We start from the raw sequence: 16,547 nt of genomic DNA, 5'->3' as shown, positions 1-16,547 counted from the left end.
AGAGCACAGGGAAGGAATCAATGTTGATCACATCGAAGAAAGCACAATGCCCTGGGCTGAACGCTTCGTGATTGCAGGGGGAATGTTGCCCGGCCTGGGTGATGGACGGAGGTTGCCATAAAAACGTCTGAAGAGAAGAGCTGCAAGAGGCACATAACCATTTCTGGGAACTCCGAGCTAAACAGCTGCCCGAGTTTTATCTGCGTTCTGCTATGTGTGTGTATGTGTGTTCTGTTTAAAAGGAAGAAACTAAGTGCCACACTTTTATCAAATCAAATTAGCCTTGTATGTTCAGAATATTTATGCATTAGTACTTTTTTTTCTTAAGAGCTTTATCTCACTGTAATCAATTCCAAATACAAAACTATTTTTATCACTGAAATGCAGCAGTAATTTATAAGATGTAGACGGAACGCACACGAGATGCCAAAAGCAATTTCATGGAGCCTCTTTTGTTGTCATCTACAATGCATCAGTTCTTGCCTTCAGCCTCCCATCAATTTTAAAAGCCCCAGGATAAAAAAAATAATAAATAAAAAGGAGTAAGTGTACTGAAGCAGCTGCCAACCTCTAAAACAGTCTAGAGATACGTATGCACCTTTGGGATGGAGTTTGATTGAACACGGCACAATAGTGTAAGCCATGCTGAGCTTTGTAATACAATTATTTTAGTTGACGAAATGGCAGATCTTGTTCCCTCTGTCTCCCTTGCCTGCTATATAGTATTTAATGTATGTGCAGAAAACGAAATTGTGAAATAATGTCCTGCGTTGTCACAAGTAACATCAGTTTGAAATAAGGAAGAGTGGAAGGTGAGGTGCTCACAGCCAAACAGGACTCCAGCCCTGTAGGAGGTGATGTTTAAAGCAGCACTCAGACAGAAACGTCCCTGGCCTTGCAGAACGTACCTGGGCCACTGAACCAGTCCTCGTTTCCTCTGTATGTGGTTCTTGCTGAGAGTGGAAAGAAATTATAAGGGAAAATCAAATGCTGAGGCGTAAACAATTTTCAGTCGTTAGAGATCATAAAACTGAAGAGAGATGTGTTCCACAACTCTTGCTAAAGATAGCCTGGAATATCTAGAATCTAACTTTGATTTGTGACTTTTACTGGAACACACTTTGGCCTGGCAAATGGCGTTTTTCTAATACTTCTCCATGGTGACAGATGCCCAGGACTATGGACCAAGCGTCTGCAGAAACTGCACGTTTTTCAGCCCGTATCTTTGATCTTGCCTTTGCAAACATCATTTCTACTCTCTCGAATTACCGTGGTGTTTCCTACAAGGCCGTGTATTACCACTCCAACACGCTGCTGCTTGCAGGTCTGGCTCTCTGCTCCCCGATGCTGGAAGTGCATGGGGTGATGCTGAAAGCAAGATATTGCAGAGCTTCTTAAGAGCCTCCTGCATGTAGACGTGATGCTTCCTAAGAGCCTTCTGCATCTGGACGTGATGTGGGTCGCTGATGTTAAAGATATGAATGTTTAATTCTGCTTCATTTGCTTGCCAGATCCTACTAATGTTATGAGAGAAACAGAGAAATTGGAAGTATTTTCAGTCTTAAAAAAGCATCCTATTTTAATAACCAATGACTGTCTCTAACATATTAATGTTAATTACATCACTTTGAGTGTTCTATTAACTACAGGTATTGCAAATAAGTGGAGGAACATTACAGAGTGTTAACAAACTACTAATGGCAAACACTACTAAGACACCTTTCTTGTTTGCCTACTGCTTTGACATTAGAGTGCTTTTGGGAAATAATAATAATTAAAAAAATCCCTCTTGAAGGAATCATTACTAAAGCATTTTGCATTCAGATTACTTCAGGCTTCAGCATTGCGACTCTCGGCGAGGGCAGGAGATGAAGGCCAAGATTTGTTGATTGAGATCAGATGGCTGGTGGCGAGAAGGAATCTAGATGACTTAACTGGAGGGATTAAACTCAAGTCTTTTGGCTTCCATTTGGCTGTTTTATAAGCTCCGCTGCTGGGCCAGCTAAGCTGGGCTGTGTTCCCCTTGTCGCGTATGTGTGATGTTAGCGGGGCGGTTTGTAGTATCAGCCGGTCCATCAGTATTAGTGGTCCAGACGTTCTGGGTGAGAAAGGAAAAGTCACTGTAACCAAAAGCTAAAATTAGTCCCCGGAGCGCCTGTCCGCGCACCTCCAGCCCGGCGCTGACCTACCGCACCGGGGCTTTTTGGTGGTTGATGGCGTGCAGATGCCAATGGGCAGATCCAGCATTCCCAGGAGCTCCAGCCCTGTTTCCCTGCCCTTCCCAGGTCTCTGCAGTCCCCAAAACACAAGCACTGTCCCCTGGCAGCGTCCCTGCAGGGTGACGCGCTGTCGGGCACACGAGGAGGAGGGTTTTGCTATGGGCGATTCACGTCCGAAGCCTCACCCATTAGACGTGCCCCCACGGGAGGAGATGGAGCTCGCTTTCTTCTTTCCGTCAGAGCCCTAACCTTTAATTTTACAACACTGATTGAAACCAAGAGTGGAAATAAAAAGTCAGAGCTACTCTCTGTTTTCCTTCCCCTCCCTTCCATTATCTTCTTTCCTTTCCATCCCTCCCCATTTCACATGCCTCTCAGATTGCGTCCCCCTGGTTTTCCACTTATTTATTGACCCAGACCTAATTCCTTATTTCCAGAAATGTGTCATGAATCCTGCCTTTGAGTCATTTGCTTTTTGCTTTCCAGGCTCACCTCTTTGACCACGTTTTCCTGTAAGAGATAAGGATATAGGGTTTATGGAGTAATCGCAGCAGGATGCCTGGGTTTCATTCACAGATCTGTTGCCACTGGCTCATTATGGAAAATTAGGAGAGTTATTTCACCTTTCAGTGCCTCACCTCAGTGTCACCATCTGTAAAACAAGGCTAATAATTGTTATCTCTTCCTTGCAGGAGAACTGGGGAGCTTCGCTAATGACCATCTGCTAAATGTTCTCAGAGCCTCACATGAACATTTCTACTGAAGTGCAAATTATTATTAGAAACCAGGGATTGTTACTGGATTGATATCAAATCATTGTCGACAGCTTCTCTGCAGGGAAAACTTAGGCTCAGCCAACAAGAACAAGCTGCATGTTTTGAAGTTTTGCAGTTGATTATATTGGCTTTCATCTTCTGGTAAGAGGATCCTCTGCCATCTGAACTCTCTGATCTCTGGGAACACAATTCATCCGATCAATCTGGAGGAAAATAAACCTCCTCAGACAAAAAAATAAAGTATCCACCTGAGATCCTGTGAAGATGGAAGATGTCAATTCATTCCCAGCCCCCGGTCCTTAACTCTTGTAAAGCCGGCGTGTCTCCGGCCCACCAGGCGATGCCGAAGAGCAGGACATAACGCACCATTGCAAAGAGCCTCCCCTGGGCTAAACTATAATTGAAAACATGCGAATATTTGACAATGAAATTGGTGCCACTGAAGGCTTCTATGGAGTGTCTGAGGGATACGTCTTGATCTTGTGGCAGCACACGGAGATTCGAGGTGCCAGGACAGATTTCAGCTCTGGCTTCTTCCTGGTGTGAGCCAGTCCAGGCTGAAGGACTTCTCCTGAACCCAACCTGCCGTATTTTCTCCATAGATCAGCCTCAAGCTGCTCGCCCAGTGCTGACAGTTGATGGATGTAGTTGCAAACTGAATTTTGAGCACCACAGAGACAGAAACCACCACCGGGTCATCATTGGTGTGTGCCCCATCTGCCCAAGACCCAAATGAGCTCCACCGATGCTCTTACAGGGAACCACTGTCTTAAATGAGCATGGCCTCCCATCGTTTTAGTGTTTGGGCTCATCTGTTGTGTTTTCCCTGAGCTAGAAATGGAGAGGGACGATCGCTGGAGGCTACAACCCATTACTGGGTATTCAATAGCAACACTGTCAATAGGAACAAACAAGCCGAGATGGGGATAATTACAAGGACTAAGTCATGAGGACCAGAAAGCTCTGGCTTCCCTTGACACTAAAAACTGATAATATACATCTGGCGAGGCTTAACAACAGCCTGGAGTCTTCCTCCTCCAATACCATTATGTGCCATTATGGTCACTGTCTTAGTTTGCTGGGTTTAAGTATAATAAATGTGTTTTAATGATGCTGTTACTATCCAACAACATCATCGGTGCTGTTACTCACAAAACCCTTTCCAAAACAACGCTGTGAGAAGAAGAAACTGGGCAAGTCTGAGATATTGGGACCTGCAAGGGGAATACAAATATCCCTGGTGTGACCATGTGCAGAGCACTGGGGGCTCTGGGGACAGGACCTGGTTCTCTTGGGCAGTGCGGAGCGTATTCAAAATGGAAAAAAACAGCCCCGTAATTTTTTAATTAAAAAAGGACGATAACATCTTGTGTTAAAGTTTTAAAAAGCAATTCTCTACATTTAAAAATATACCTGTAAAATAATATGTGCCTTTTGGCTATTTCCTAGAATATGTAACTTTGGTCACATGGCTCTCATTAAGACACCAGAAAATGTCGTAAAGCAGCATTTATAAGCTCAACATAGGAAATTTCTGTATTTTTATTTTGAATTTAAAATCCCGTTCCAAGATTCATGGAAAGATACGAAACTTTATGTGAGGTTTTGGAGATGGAATGATTTCTGAGCAAAACAGTCTCCTTTTGGTAAAAACTCCCATCTGTTCAAATTTTGACATTTTCTTCAGGCAAATATGATTTTTTTTTTTTTTGCCTACAAATATTCAAATATTAAAGAAAATTCTGGCTAAGAGTGCAGGCACTAATACTTAAAAAATGCGATGTTATGACATATTAACAGTTTAAGATAAAACTACTCGAAACGCATGGCAGCTGCGGAGCGCTGCCGTGGATTTAGCACTGAAGGTGAGGACGTTTTGCTCTGAAAATGGGGCAGAACACTAAAAGCAGGGAAGGCATTAACCACATCTTTTTAACACCAAGGCTTGAATAATATTACCCCAGGTAGTTAATAATTCATATTGCCCAAGCGTGTAATCAGATGGAAACCTTCCTGTTTCCTCCGAGCTCACATCTCCGGACAAAGCTCAAGCTCTAAAATTTGAAGTAAAATAAAATAATTAACTTATACAATGATGAGACAGGGGCTGATGCCCTTTATTCCTGAATAATCTCGGGATTTGGGAGCGCACGAGCAGGTTCAATCAAGCCTGCAAGTCTGGTTTCAGCAGCTCCATTCCGCGTGTGGCTCTTTTACAAACGGGCTGCAGGTGGCAACACATTGATGTTCGTGTCCCGGAGCACCAGAACTCCCCGAAATGCTGTGCCGGGAGCCGGGGATATTGCTCTCAAAGAAGAAATACATCAGGAGGGAAATATGATAAGCGTAATTGCAGGGAAAGGGGTTAGAAAGAGACCAAATGGGTTTCCTTGTGAAGTCATCTGGAAGTGGAGCAGCGTCCCCAAGATGGGCAAAGCTCTGGGGCACATCAGGGAATATCTTAGAAGTAGGAAAGATTAAATGAGGCATCTTTAATTCTCCTTCCCGGGGCTTGTTGTCATCTTGTTCTCCTGGGAGCAAGAACACAGACCTGCAGCTCTGCCTTCCTTAAGGAAGATGAACCAAAATATCGATCAAAACAAAACTCAGATTTATTAAGTTTGTAACACATATTTATATATAGTGATTTTTATATATAGATATCAGTATATATACTGATCTATAGCACCCCTAAGTGCATTATAGTGCCCTTACAGTGTCCACCTAGCAGTCACACTTCTCTACGCATTGTAGCAAGGTTTTATTCATCACTATCAGTTCTTCAGCATCAGTCCTGCTGCTGGATGAGTGAGTGCTGCTTTCTGCCTCTTTCTATCAGCTCTGCATCCTTCATCCAGCTTCACCCTCTGCCCTGCTCCAGCTAAAGGGAGAGCCGCCTCGAGCCCTCCTGAGCACTGACACCTGCTCGTTAGCATAGAATTTTTAATCAGGGGTGGGGGCCTGGGTGGGGCAAGGGTATATCAGGAGCCTCCCACCTTCATTTGGGGAGTTCCCAGATTGCAGAAGAGGTCAATGACTGGGGAAACTGGCTGCATGTGGGCTCTCATTTTCTTGCCAGGTGTTTCTGTTGTTTGTGCTGATATTGGGAGGGCGGAGGGGACAGACTGAGGGGTGACACTGGACCCTTTCTTCCCCCTGTGGGTGCTGCCTCTGGTCCCATCTGCACCAAACCCATGAGCCGGGCAAAAGGGCAAACCCAGCAATACCTTTGGCTTATCAGTGACAGAACAAATTGATACCAGACTTTTAAGAGGGTGGGGAAACGTCTCTCCATAAAAAGAATCTAAATTTACCATCGTGTTAACAATTCTGTAAGACTTTTTGGCAACTCCTAATGGAAATTTCAGGAGCAGATGGAAATATTTGGAAACGTATAGAACACATGAGCCTGCAACATCCATTTTTATTTTCTCCTTGGGACTGTGGAGTGGTTTCATGTTGCCTTTATTTTTTTTCCCCCCTCTCTCTTCTGGATACTAAGAAAAGTAAGAGGGGAAGCAGGCGATGGATATAGGCAGAAGGGATTTTTTTATATCGTTCTCTTGATTCCCCTGTGTGGTCTATGATGGGATTCAAGAGAAAATGGGACTGGTGCGAGGTTACTTGCTCCCAGGTTATTTGGGAGCTCAGCAGGAATGGGAGGGCACCTGTTAGTCTGGCTCTGTGAGGTCCAATGAGCCAATTAACCTTTTCCATTGTAAATGGAGATGGATAACCTGGATTTACCTCCCAGGCAGTGTGTGAGGTTTAATTAATGAGTGTAAAAATGCCTCAGGGAATCTTTGATTGAAGATAATGTCAAAGTATGTAGAATGGCTTTTACTACCCCTGACGGGCAATGGCAATGGAAAAGTCTGCGGAGAACATTGAAAAGGTAGATCAAATGTTTCCAGTCCCTGGTGCCCACAGAGTAAGAAAAGCTTTTGCTTTTTAGGTCCTAAAACCCATCCTAGTGCATAAAATTCAGTGCAATAGGACAGGAATCAATAATACTAATAGACACGGTTATATACAAAAGCTGCGAGAAAATCATAGCTCTTGGTTACCACGTTTCTGGAGCACTGCTGATCAGTAATGACTAGGAATGAATGAATGTGCTGTATTTTTGTTTCCCCAATGGCTTAGCACAGCGAGAGCCAATGCACTGGCTTCACTGCTGGTCTGCTCTGGTAGATCAGCCACTACAGTTTTGTATGTGGGGAACTCATTTGGAAATGGAGACATTTTCCAAGGTATTTACATTGTCCTGCATCCACTGGATCTCAGCAGCTCTTAGAATATCCATACCCAAAGCCTTTAATTAGAAGAGAGACTTCTGGGGCTGGTGGTCGCAGCATTTATTGTGCTTGGATCTGTTACAGCAACAGCAAACTAACCCAGTGGCAGCAGCGGTTCTGACAGTTGTCACATCCATGGCTGGATGCACTTCACGATAGCACAGGCTTTGGAAAACGAGCTCACGTTGCTTTTGAAGCCCAGGGAAATGAACCTGGGTGATGACAGAGCGACCACCACTGGAGCAGCTAATGGAGAAAAATGAGTTGCAAATCCTTCCCTGCATCCGTACGTGGACAGAAGCATGTACGGCTTCTTCCATTTCACGGTATTGAATCAGGATATGGGGTGGTTTAGAAACTGCTACCTTTCCTGTTGGTTGTCAGCTCCTGAAAGCAAATATTTTGCAGTGACAAAGAGCAGCTCGGTGGCATCGTGTGGGTGATGGGGGACACCGCTGTTTCCCTGTCCTTGGCCCTTGTCTCCCCTCTAATGCAGACGAATGACCCAGGGGCAGCACTCAGCCCTCTCCCTCTCTGCTTTCACTGCACAAACTCTTTTTCCATAGTGGGATTAGTGCAAGGCAGTTGGGTTAGGTTTTCTTGTATGTTGGCTGTGATACAGGACCACATCTGCCCAGACCTGCAGAAGTCATTCAGGTCCTAAATCCTCTTAGTTGCTTCGGTTCCCAGCAGTTTCTGTGGCAAAGAGCTGTTGGCCGGAGAGCTTTGTGGACTCGTGCCCATGCCCAGTGCCATGGAGCTGCTCCATCCTTGCTGGGAACGGTGTCACTGGTTTGGTCCTGGCACCCTGGCTTTTGCAGTGGGTGCTGAGCTGCAGCATCTCCAAGTTGTAACTTCTCCCTGGAAATGGTCCCCTTGGTGCCTTGTAAAACATGAAGGAAGCGTTTGGAGTGATTAACTCTTCTTTCCTAATTGCAGTTGTGATCCCATGTGTGGCATCTAAGCTGTTATGATAATTCCTTTTTTATTGACTAGTAGTGGCTAATTGTATTATAATCCCTCTGTCCCTGATAAATCTGCAGAACACACTGGCAATTGCTTTGAGGGAGGTTTAAACCACGTGCTCACAGAACTTTGCCAAATGCTGTGTACTTCTATTCATCCCAAATCAGAAGAAAAGAAACAAACAAAAAGAATCCTAAACTCAGTTTTATTCAAAGCAATAGGCGGATATAAAAACCTAACAACTGAAATGAAAAAGCTTCTGTGAGTTGGGAATAATATGTCCATGAAACCATTTGATTGTAAACATACATTAAAAAAAGAAAAATCTCTATTTTGGTTGCAAACCACTTCTCATCTCTAAAATGCTCAAAGTGAAATGACCAGAAGATAAATCCGAAAACAACCCAAATTTATTTCATTCACAAATGCAGGGCACTCAGGTAGAACATTAATAATGAGAAGCAGCTGCGTTTTTTAAAGTTAATCATTTTTAGTCAGCTATGGAAGGACTGTTATTCATAACACAGACAAATGTCTTTGCCTGTACCTGCGGTTCATGTGCTGACAACGACTCCTCTGTTCCAGCCGTCCTTCCTCAGAGCTACTTCACCTCTTTCTCTCCGCTTTCTTGGACAGTGCGTTATCAGCCAAGACTGTTCACGCTCAGCACAGTGAATATGAAGTAAGGGCTGTGTGTGGATACAGCATCTCTCCTTTCCTTGGTCAGCAGCATCGAGAAGATGCTGGCATAGAAAATATGAGCTAAGGGGGAGCCCCATGAGCTGGAGGGGCTACCGGGAAGGGACCGATGCCAAAATGGAGCCTCAAACCTGCTGAGACTCTAGAGGGAAATTTCAGACTCCTGTGGCCCATCTGAGCTGCACCAGCTCCTGATCATTGATGCTTTTGTATTGTCTTTTATTAAAATCCATTCTCAAAGCTGCAGCCTGTTGCATCAAGTCCCTCCAATACAATTGTAGTTCTTCAGTCTTTTCCTATCTCCATTTTGGTCTCCTATCAGCATAAATTCTGCAGAGCTATTATACATTCCCTCTTTTGTGTCCTATTGGAGATATTTCAGTAGAAAAGCCAAAATGACAACCTTGAAGTCTCTGCGTGTGTTGGGGTTTTTTGTTCCCTTGCTAAGAGGTGCTGCTGGTTCCCGTGGTGTGGGGCTCGGGAGCTGCTCCCCAACCTGCCCCAAGGCGGACAGGGCCAGTCATGCTTGAAAAGAGCACATGAAAAAGAACAAAACACAAATTCCCCCATTCTGTGGAAGCGTGGAAAACTCTGACCTGCTGGGGGGGTGGATGCAGCCTGTTAAACGCCCTCCAGATAGTGCGGTAAGATGAGCCTCCCCAGGCTGGGGAAAATGATGCTGGGTGCTGAGTGTTTGACAAAAAACTGGCTAGAGTTACACCAAATTGTTTCCTCATCATCAGTCAAATTACTCTTTCCTTCCTCCTCCTCCTCTCCCTCCTGAAATACAAGATGAAAAGAAGAAGGGAGGGGGACAAGAGGAGGAAACCAGGACAGCTTAAAAAGTGCAGTTGCTTTTCCTTGGAGAAGCTCTGATGACTTTGCTGTTTTCCCAAGGCCAAAATTCCAATGAATGCCCATTAATTCTGCCCGAGGTTATTTGGGAAGGGCTGGGAGCTAAAACTTTGCAGCAGACTTTGCATCTGGCTTCCACAGCAATGAACTTGGGAGAAGAAGCACCTCGTTGCCGTTCTGATGGATGATGTCTCTGCTGCAAAACGGGGCCACAGTGGGTCTGGTGTGGGGCAGCGGAGGGACTGGCCCACAGGTGATGATGCCCCTGTGGGAGCTCCTGGGATGCTGCACAGCATGGCGGACGGACAGACGGACCCTTCCAGGAGCCCTTTGTGCAGCCCTGCAGGAGGTCTCAGAGCAATTAACACAAAACTAATCAGCGTTATTGATTTGGTGTAACTCCAACACATATGAACAGCCCATTGATGCCCCCACCAAAATCCAGTTGGTTTAGTTTCTCTAGATTTCTATTTCTTTAAAGAAAGCAGCAAGATCTTGCATTGAGGGCATCTGCACTGGATTTGGGAGATGCTCTTGCAGACACCCCATCCCTTCTTTGCACTCTCCTGAGCTGCCCTGTGCCCATTTGCTCTGCTCCCCACGTTGTTCAGTGCTGAGCCCCAACAGCACCACGTAATTCCTTTTAAAGCTGTTTTATTTATTATTTTCCCGGAGGCTGGAGAGTTTATGATGCACACTGTAGGTGCAGTTTGAAGGCTCCTTGCCTCGCCGGCGTGTGCCGGGCTATTGGGAGCAGCACCCCGGCGTGCGCCGAGTGGCTTTTCCACTGCCCAGAGTAATTCAAGCTGGCACGAAGGAATTCTTTAAGACAACACAGGCGATCAGCTCTAACCAGGCACGCGAGCGCTTATAGCGGCGACGGCACGGAGATCCGGCCAGCAAAACAAAACCCACCGAGTCAGCATTTTGGCTGTGACTTATTGAAAATGACATAAGTTAAAACGCTGTCTGGTGAGGTCAGTAACCGAGACCAACTGGCTCGACTGGGAATGATCCTCCAGCAGGCTGTAAAAATAAAGGTGCTCTGGGTTTGCAGTGCGGCAGCCCTGGCAGAGGGTGAAATCCTGACCCGTGGAGATGGGGGATTGCAGCGGGAGGGGCTCAATTCAATTCCTTGATCTAGGAAAATGTGTAGATCTGCTCAAAAAGCTCCGCAGGCATGCACCGGGCAGTGAAATATTTGCCTCATTGCTGAGCCTATTGCACCGAGTGAATGGGATTCGGCTTTTCTCACCCTGATGCAATTCCAGGACTCCCTGGAGCTGCTCTTTCCCACTGGGTCTGACCCTGCCATGGCCCAAACGGACCCTAAGTCTTCGAGTCCCACCAAGCTGCCCAGAAAAGGGCATAAAAATGCATCGCTGTGTTATCCATCCCAGCAGAGGGAAGGTCAGTGAGAGCAGAAATGTCTCTCCTGGCTGAAAGCAAAGCCATTTTCCCCAGATGCTGGGCAGAAGTGGTTTCCCAAGGGTTTTCCCGAGCTCTGGGAGAGCCCGGGATGTGCTGGTTTCTCAGGACAGCAGCGATGGGCTCCACCAGCACAACTCACCCCGTCGCTCTCCGGGACCTCAAAGGCTGTTCCCCATTAGCACTTTGATTTCAAGGCAGCTCAGCCGCTTCACCTCAGTCACTGACCTGGCCCCGGCAGCCCCTTTTTTAAAATTTGTTTGTTTGTTTGTGGAAAATCTGTGAGCAGATCAAAATTCCCCCGAATTTCTTGGCTTGTTTGATAAACCCCTGTTATTGATGGGTTTATTTGTGTTTACTTTGGTGACAGACAGAATCTGCTGTCTGTCTCTGATCGAGCCCAGGCAAGCCGGGGGTTTTTCTCCTCCTTGCTCCGGTGGATGCCTGAGTGGTTCTCTCACAAACACCAACTGGTGTAACATGAAAAATTCAGCTTCCCCTTCTCTCCCTCGCGCTACAGACTCTGGAGATGGATGATCTTGGCTATTGCTAATTCACGTAAAGATCTGCACAAATAACCATGGAAAATAGTTGGCATTGCTCAGCCCCAGATATAACATGATTAAATATGTCTCACAATTATGCTTAGTCTAAAATTATAGGCCCTGAAATACCTTGCATACCGCTCTACAGCTGGTATATCTAAATTTAGGGTTTTCATGCAGTGTGAGCGGTGTAGCGGGATCACGCACTATTGTTCGAGGGGACGCGGTGGGGACACTCAGGGCAACCTGCGGCAGCAAACGATGCCATTTGCTCTTCTACATTCCTTTGCAAACTTCCACGGACACTTGTGGGCACCACGGCCGTGCTCCAGCGTGTCACCGGGGTGGGACGGTGGCTCCGGCAGCTCCTGCTGGTCCCCGGTTTGGGCAGCCCCCACCTGCCCACCCCAGCACCCCCGGGCACGGCTCTGCCCCTGCCCAGCGGCCTCAGGGAAGGAAAGAGCTCTTTCAACTTCTTATTTCCCAGTTGGGCTTTATTTTTCTTTCCACCACCTCTTGACCCTGGACGTGGAAATCGGGGCTGGAGTCCACAGAGCTGAGAAAGTTCTCAGCATCTTCTTTCCTTCCTGCAGACATCAAAAGGGGATGGTGGGCTCCATCGCGTTTTACATCACGGGTGGTTTTGATCCTTTAAGCATAGGAGACATAAATCTTCCTCTTTTTTCTCTGTTTGGGTGTTGATTCTTTCCTGTGTTCTGAAGTTTCTCAGGAGAAAATCCAAGCGGCTTTAGGAGCCGATTATCTGTCTACAGTTTTCCACCTTAGTGATCCCTCTTGTAACTGTCCCCTGTGTAACGTACTGGCAGGTTTTGGAAGGGACTGGAGAGGGGAACAGGAGGGAGAGCAGGAGCAGTGAACAGACCTGGTTTAGCAAACCCACAGCGTCATCTCATTCACCCAGTGCCACCCCGGCCATGAGCAGGGACATCTTCACCGCTCAGGTTGCTCATCCCATGTCCAGCCTGGCCTGGGATGTCTCCAGGGATGCTTCATCCACCACCTCTCTGGGCAGCCTGTGCCAGGAAGATATTGATGTATTTGTGCCGCCTTTTTCATCTGCTGGAGAAGCAGAGGATTTTCTTTCTTTCCCATGTGCACGTCTGTGAGTTCACTTTGCAGATCGGGATATGGACAGCTACTTGGAGCTGATCGCCATCATCATCACCATCATCCTTTTAGCACCTCAAAGCTACCCAGGGCCAGTGTGCATGTTCAGCTCCATGTCCAGCCGTGGGTGTCTGGGCAGGGAGCACAAAAACCCAGGCAGCAATTCCCTCGGCGCTGCCTCCCATGGCTGCACATCACCCACCTGGGCTGTTTTAACAAAGTGCAATCACTTGGATGTAGAAACTTCAGTGATTTACTGCCAGGAGCATGAAAAAGAGGAAAAAAAATAAAAAGTGGTAATGGGGCTAGGGGGAGGGAAGGTCATTCCAGTTTCTTCCTGCTTACACCCCTCGCAGCTTTCGGATACAGGATATCGCTGAATGGCAGCCTCCACGCTGCATTTATTTTTAAGCCACTGATAGCTTTCTAAGTGACCTCGCTGTACATGAGCAACATCAGCCAAGAAGCTGTTTTTTTCCGGCCCTTGGACGTCAGATTGCTTCCTTTGACACCTCTGAGAGCCAAAAAATGGGAAGCGTTCTCTTCCCAAGGTGACTTGGTTTTTTTTCCCCTGTGATAGTACCGTGGGTTCTCTCTCAGGCTCGGGTGAGAACGGCACCGCCCTGGGGACACGGCCCCGAGGGGAAAGCTGGAGGTTGCTGATTTGGGGCAAAAATGCCCAAATTATCCACTCCCTGGGAAAAAAAAGCCTTGGCTGGAGCCAGAGTTGGGGCAACTTCACCTCGATTTAAAGGGCTCTGGTATGCACTTGTAACTTTTTTTTTTTCAGCTTTTTTTTTACTTTTCCTTTTCAGGGCAGCTGGGGCTTTCCAGGATATCCCAGACCACATCTCCCGTAACCTGTTTGCTGTCATCTTAGATTTAGCGCAAGTTTTTCAAGCTCATTCACAACCCAGTGCAATAGCCAAGTGCTGCTTCAGCACCAGAGGCGCTGGGACACCAGGAAAACGCTTCACTCCTGCTTTTTGAAAGCACAAAGCCACATGAAAATAATAATTAAGTCTTCTGGGGTCTATTTTAGATGCCGCAATGGAGCTGGAGGAGGTGATTAAGCAATTTGATTGCTTGGTGCCTCAGTTTACCCACTTATAAACCATGGCTTTGTGCTGACTTAGTGACTGCTGTGCCCCGCAGCATTGGTGTGACGTGGATTTTCTATCCGCTCCTCAGCTGCACACTGCGAGAGTGGCTTTTAGTAAAATAGAGATGGAATGAGTTCAGCTAGAGGTGCAAGTGCCTCCTATTTTCTCAGAACTGGGGCTATGCTTGAAAATCCCCTAGAAATCAATAGGAAGAGCCTGGCTGGAGAAGCCCCTCTTTGGGGTGAATGAATGTGGACAGTGCTGCTCTGCATGGCTCTGCGGGGTTGTTATGAGGGTGGAAAAAGGGGAAAACGCCAGGTTGGGATGTGGTCGGCTCCCATCCCGCTCGGCTTTGTCTCTGCCTCTGGCGCTTCAAAGCAACCAGGAGCAAAAAATCTGGCTGCGAGGGATCCTTCAAAGCCGCTTCTTCCTGCGTCACTCGCCAAGGAGAGGGCACTGGGCTCAGAGATGGATTTCTGAGCTCAAAAATGTCAGAAGGAAGCGATGGACTCGGAGGAAATTCTTGCGACGGTCTAGGAGGAAACGGGAGATGTGAAAATACACGATGTATTTTCCTCCCACGAGCTGTGCGCTCTGTTTTTATTATCATAAACCTGGGCCCCGGAGGATGTCAGCTTGTTTATTTATTTGTTTCAATGAGATTTCGCTCCTTGTTCAAACATTCCCATGTTGGCAGCTGCTGCGCTCCCGGCCCATGTCCCGGTTCCCGTCTCCCCTCCCCTAACGAGGGGACGTGTCAGCCTGGGCAGCGTCCTCGTCCGCCGGTGAGGTGGGAGATGCTGAGGACAAGGTGGGAGGTTGGTGTCCCTCCCGGGTCCCTCTGGGCATCACAAGCTGCAGCAAGACCCCCCAGGGCTGATGGCACCACCATGTCCTCTGCTGTGTCACCCGTGCATCCTCCCAGCTTCTCTCCCTTGGAGTAAAATGAGAAGTATCAGTTCTTTTTTGACCCGTCCCCCTGAGTTGGTGTCCCCACATCTGCATCTTTGCCACCACCAGCGTGCAGAGCAGCTCTGGCAAATATGTGCCGGACACAGCAACCATGTCCCATTTTTTGTCACTTTGAAGCATCAGCAGGAGTAATTTCTGTGGAAAACCACGCTGCAGCGCTGGGAGCCTCTGTGCACACCCAGGGCTGTTCACGCGGGCTCAGCGGGTCTTCCCAAGGGCAGTGGTGACCCAGGGAGGGTCTCACGGTGGTGGTGACCCCTTCCACCCCAAGCTGCTCCCACACTTGGGCGTGCTGCCCTGTAACCCCCGATACAGCTGAAAGATGCTGGTACCCAAATAACCTGGGTGAAACAGCAGCGTGCTCAACCCGGGTCTTGCTTCCACCGCCACAGAGATGAGGGCGAGTTTATTTATCACCTTGCAGCCTCGGCCAGCTTAGGCACTTGGCTGGGGCGCTTCTTGCCCCCCCAAGACATCAGTGCCCGGTGGGGGGTACCCCCAGCTTGGCCCTGCCGCTCCCGGGGGGGTCACAGCGGCAGGAAGCCGCTTCTCACCCCAGCATGCCAGGAGATGCACCTGGGATGAGAAGCACTTTGCTGGAGGAAGAAAACAGGATCTAACATATAAACAACATCCTCAATGGCTCAGCAAGTGAGTCGCTCTTTCCAAAGCCTGTTTTCAAGCCATTGTTGCAGCCCCCACGGCCCCCCCCATCCAGCTACAAAGTGCAATTAAACCAAGATAGCAGCCCTGGGGATGGGGCTGCCCTGCTCCTTCTCGCAATGCTGCAGCTCCAAATGGACCCAGCAAGGGCAGCTGTTGCAAAGGTGGAGGGTGAGAATATTTTCTGGCTTCATTCTATGGTATGTTTGGGGCTGAAATCCATGGGTAGGATGTGATTTCCAGCTCCCAGGCCCTGAATATTTGGTCCAAAGCTTATTAGGGGCTTCAAGGTAGCAGTGAGTGAAAAGCCGAACCCGTATCCTGCCTTGTCTGCATCCCCATCCCTGCTGCTCCCCTCCATGTCACTTCAGACAAAAGGTTAATGAGAGTCTATCCCAAGGGCTTGGTCCTGCCCATCTGCTCTCCAAGGAGACCCCATCCCACCTTGCTTGGCTCTGGTCTCCCCTATGAGGAGCAAAGGGACCCCCCTTACACCCCCCCACCCACCATGGGATGCACCTCAGCCCCACCAGTTCCTGGCGTGCCCCAGGGGACCTGGGACATGGGTTCCCCCAAAGGGTTAAGCTGCTCCCCAGCACAGGAAACCTGCAGATTCCCAGGGAGGAAACATGCCATTTATTGTGGGAGAAAAGGTAAGTGAAGTGTTAACGTGATTGCCCGAGGAGCAGAGGTCATCGGCGCATCCTGCTGCAAACTTCCTGAGCAACCTCGCAGGAGAAAACAACAACCCGGGGCCGGGACGTGGTGGGTTTGTTTTTAACTCTGATCACCTTGGACCTACTTTCTTGCTGGCACTCGCGGCTGCTGCAACTGCTGGATCTTGTTTGTTTTGGTTTGTTTTTCTAATGTTTCTCCTGTGTGACTGGTTGTATTT

The 16,547-nt window shown here is 47.8% G+C and overlaps 1 long non-coding RNA gene across 1 annotated transcript in view; it reads left to right on the top strand.

Moving 5' to 3' along the window:
• Positions 1-6,018: 6,018 nt before the first annotated feature.
• The window catches only part of LOC139829363 (uncharacterized), a 42,407-nt gene continuing 31,878 nt past the window's right edge, over positions 6,019-16,547 (top strand). Inside the window, exon 1 of the long non-coding RNA XR_011741818.1 lies at positions 6,019-6,074. This is a non-coding gene — a long non-coding RNA (uncharacterized lncRNA). The remainder of the gene's footprint in view (positions 6,075-16,547) is intronic.

This window comes from Patagioenas fasciata, chromosome 18 (assembly GCF_037038585.1).
Source record: "Patagioenas fasciata isolate bPatFas1 chromosome 18, bPatFas1.hap1, whole genome shotgun sequence".
NCBI classification, from domain to species: domain Eukaryota; kingdom Metazoa; phylum Chordata; class Aves; order Columbiformes; family Columbidae; genus Patagioenas; species Patagioenas fasciata.
This window is presented reverse-complemented; position numbering and strand designations above follow the sequence as displayed.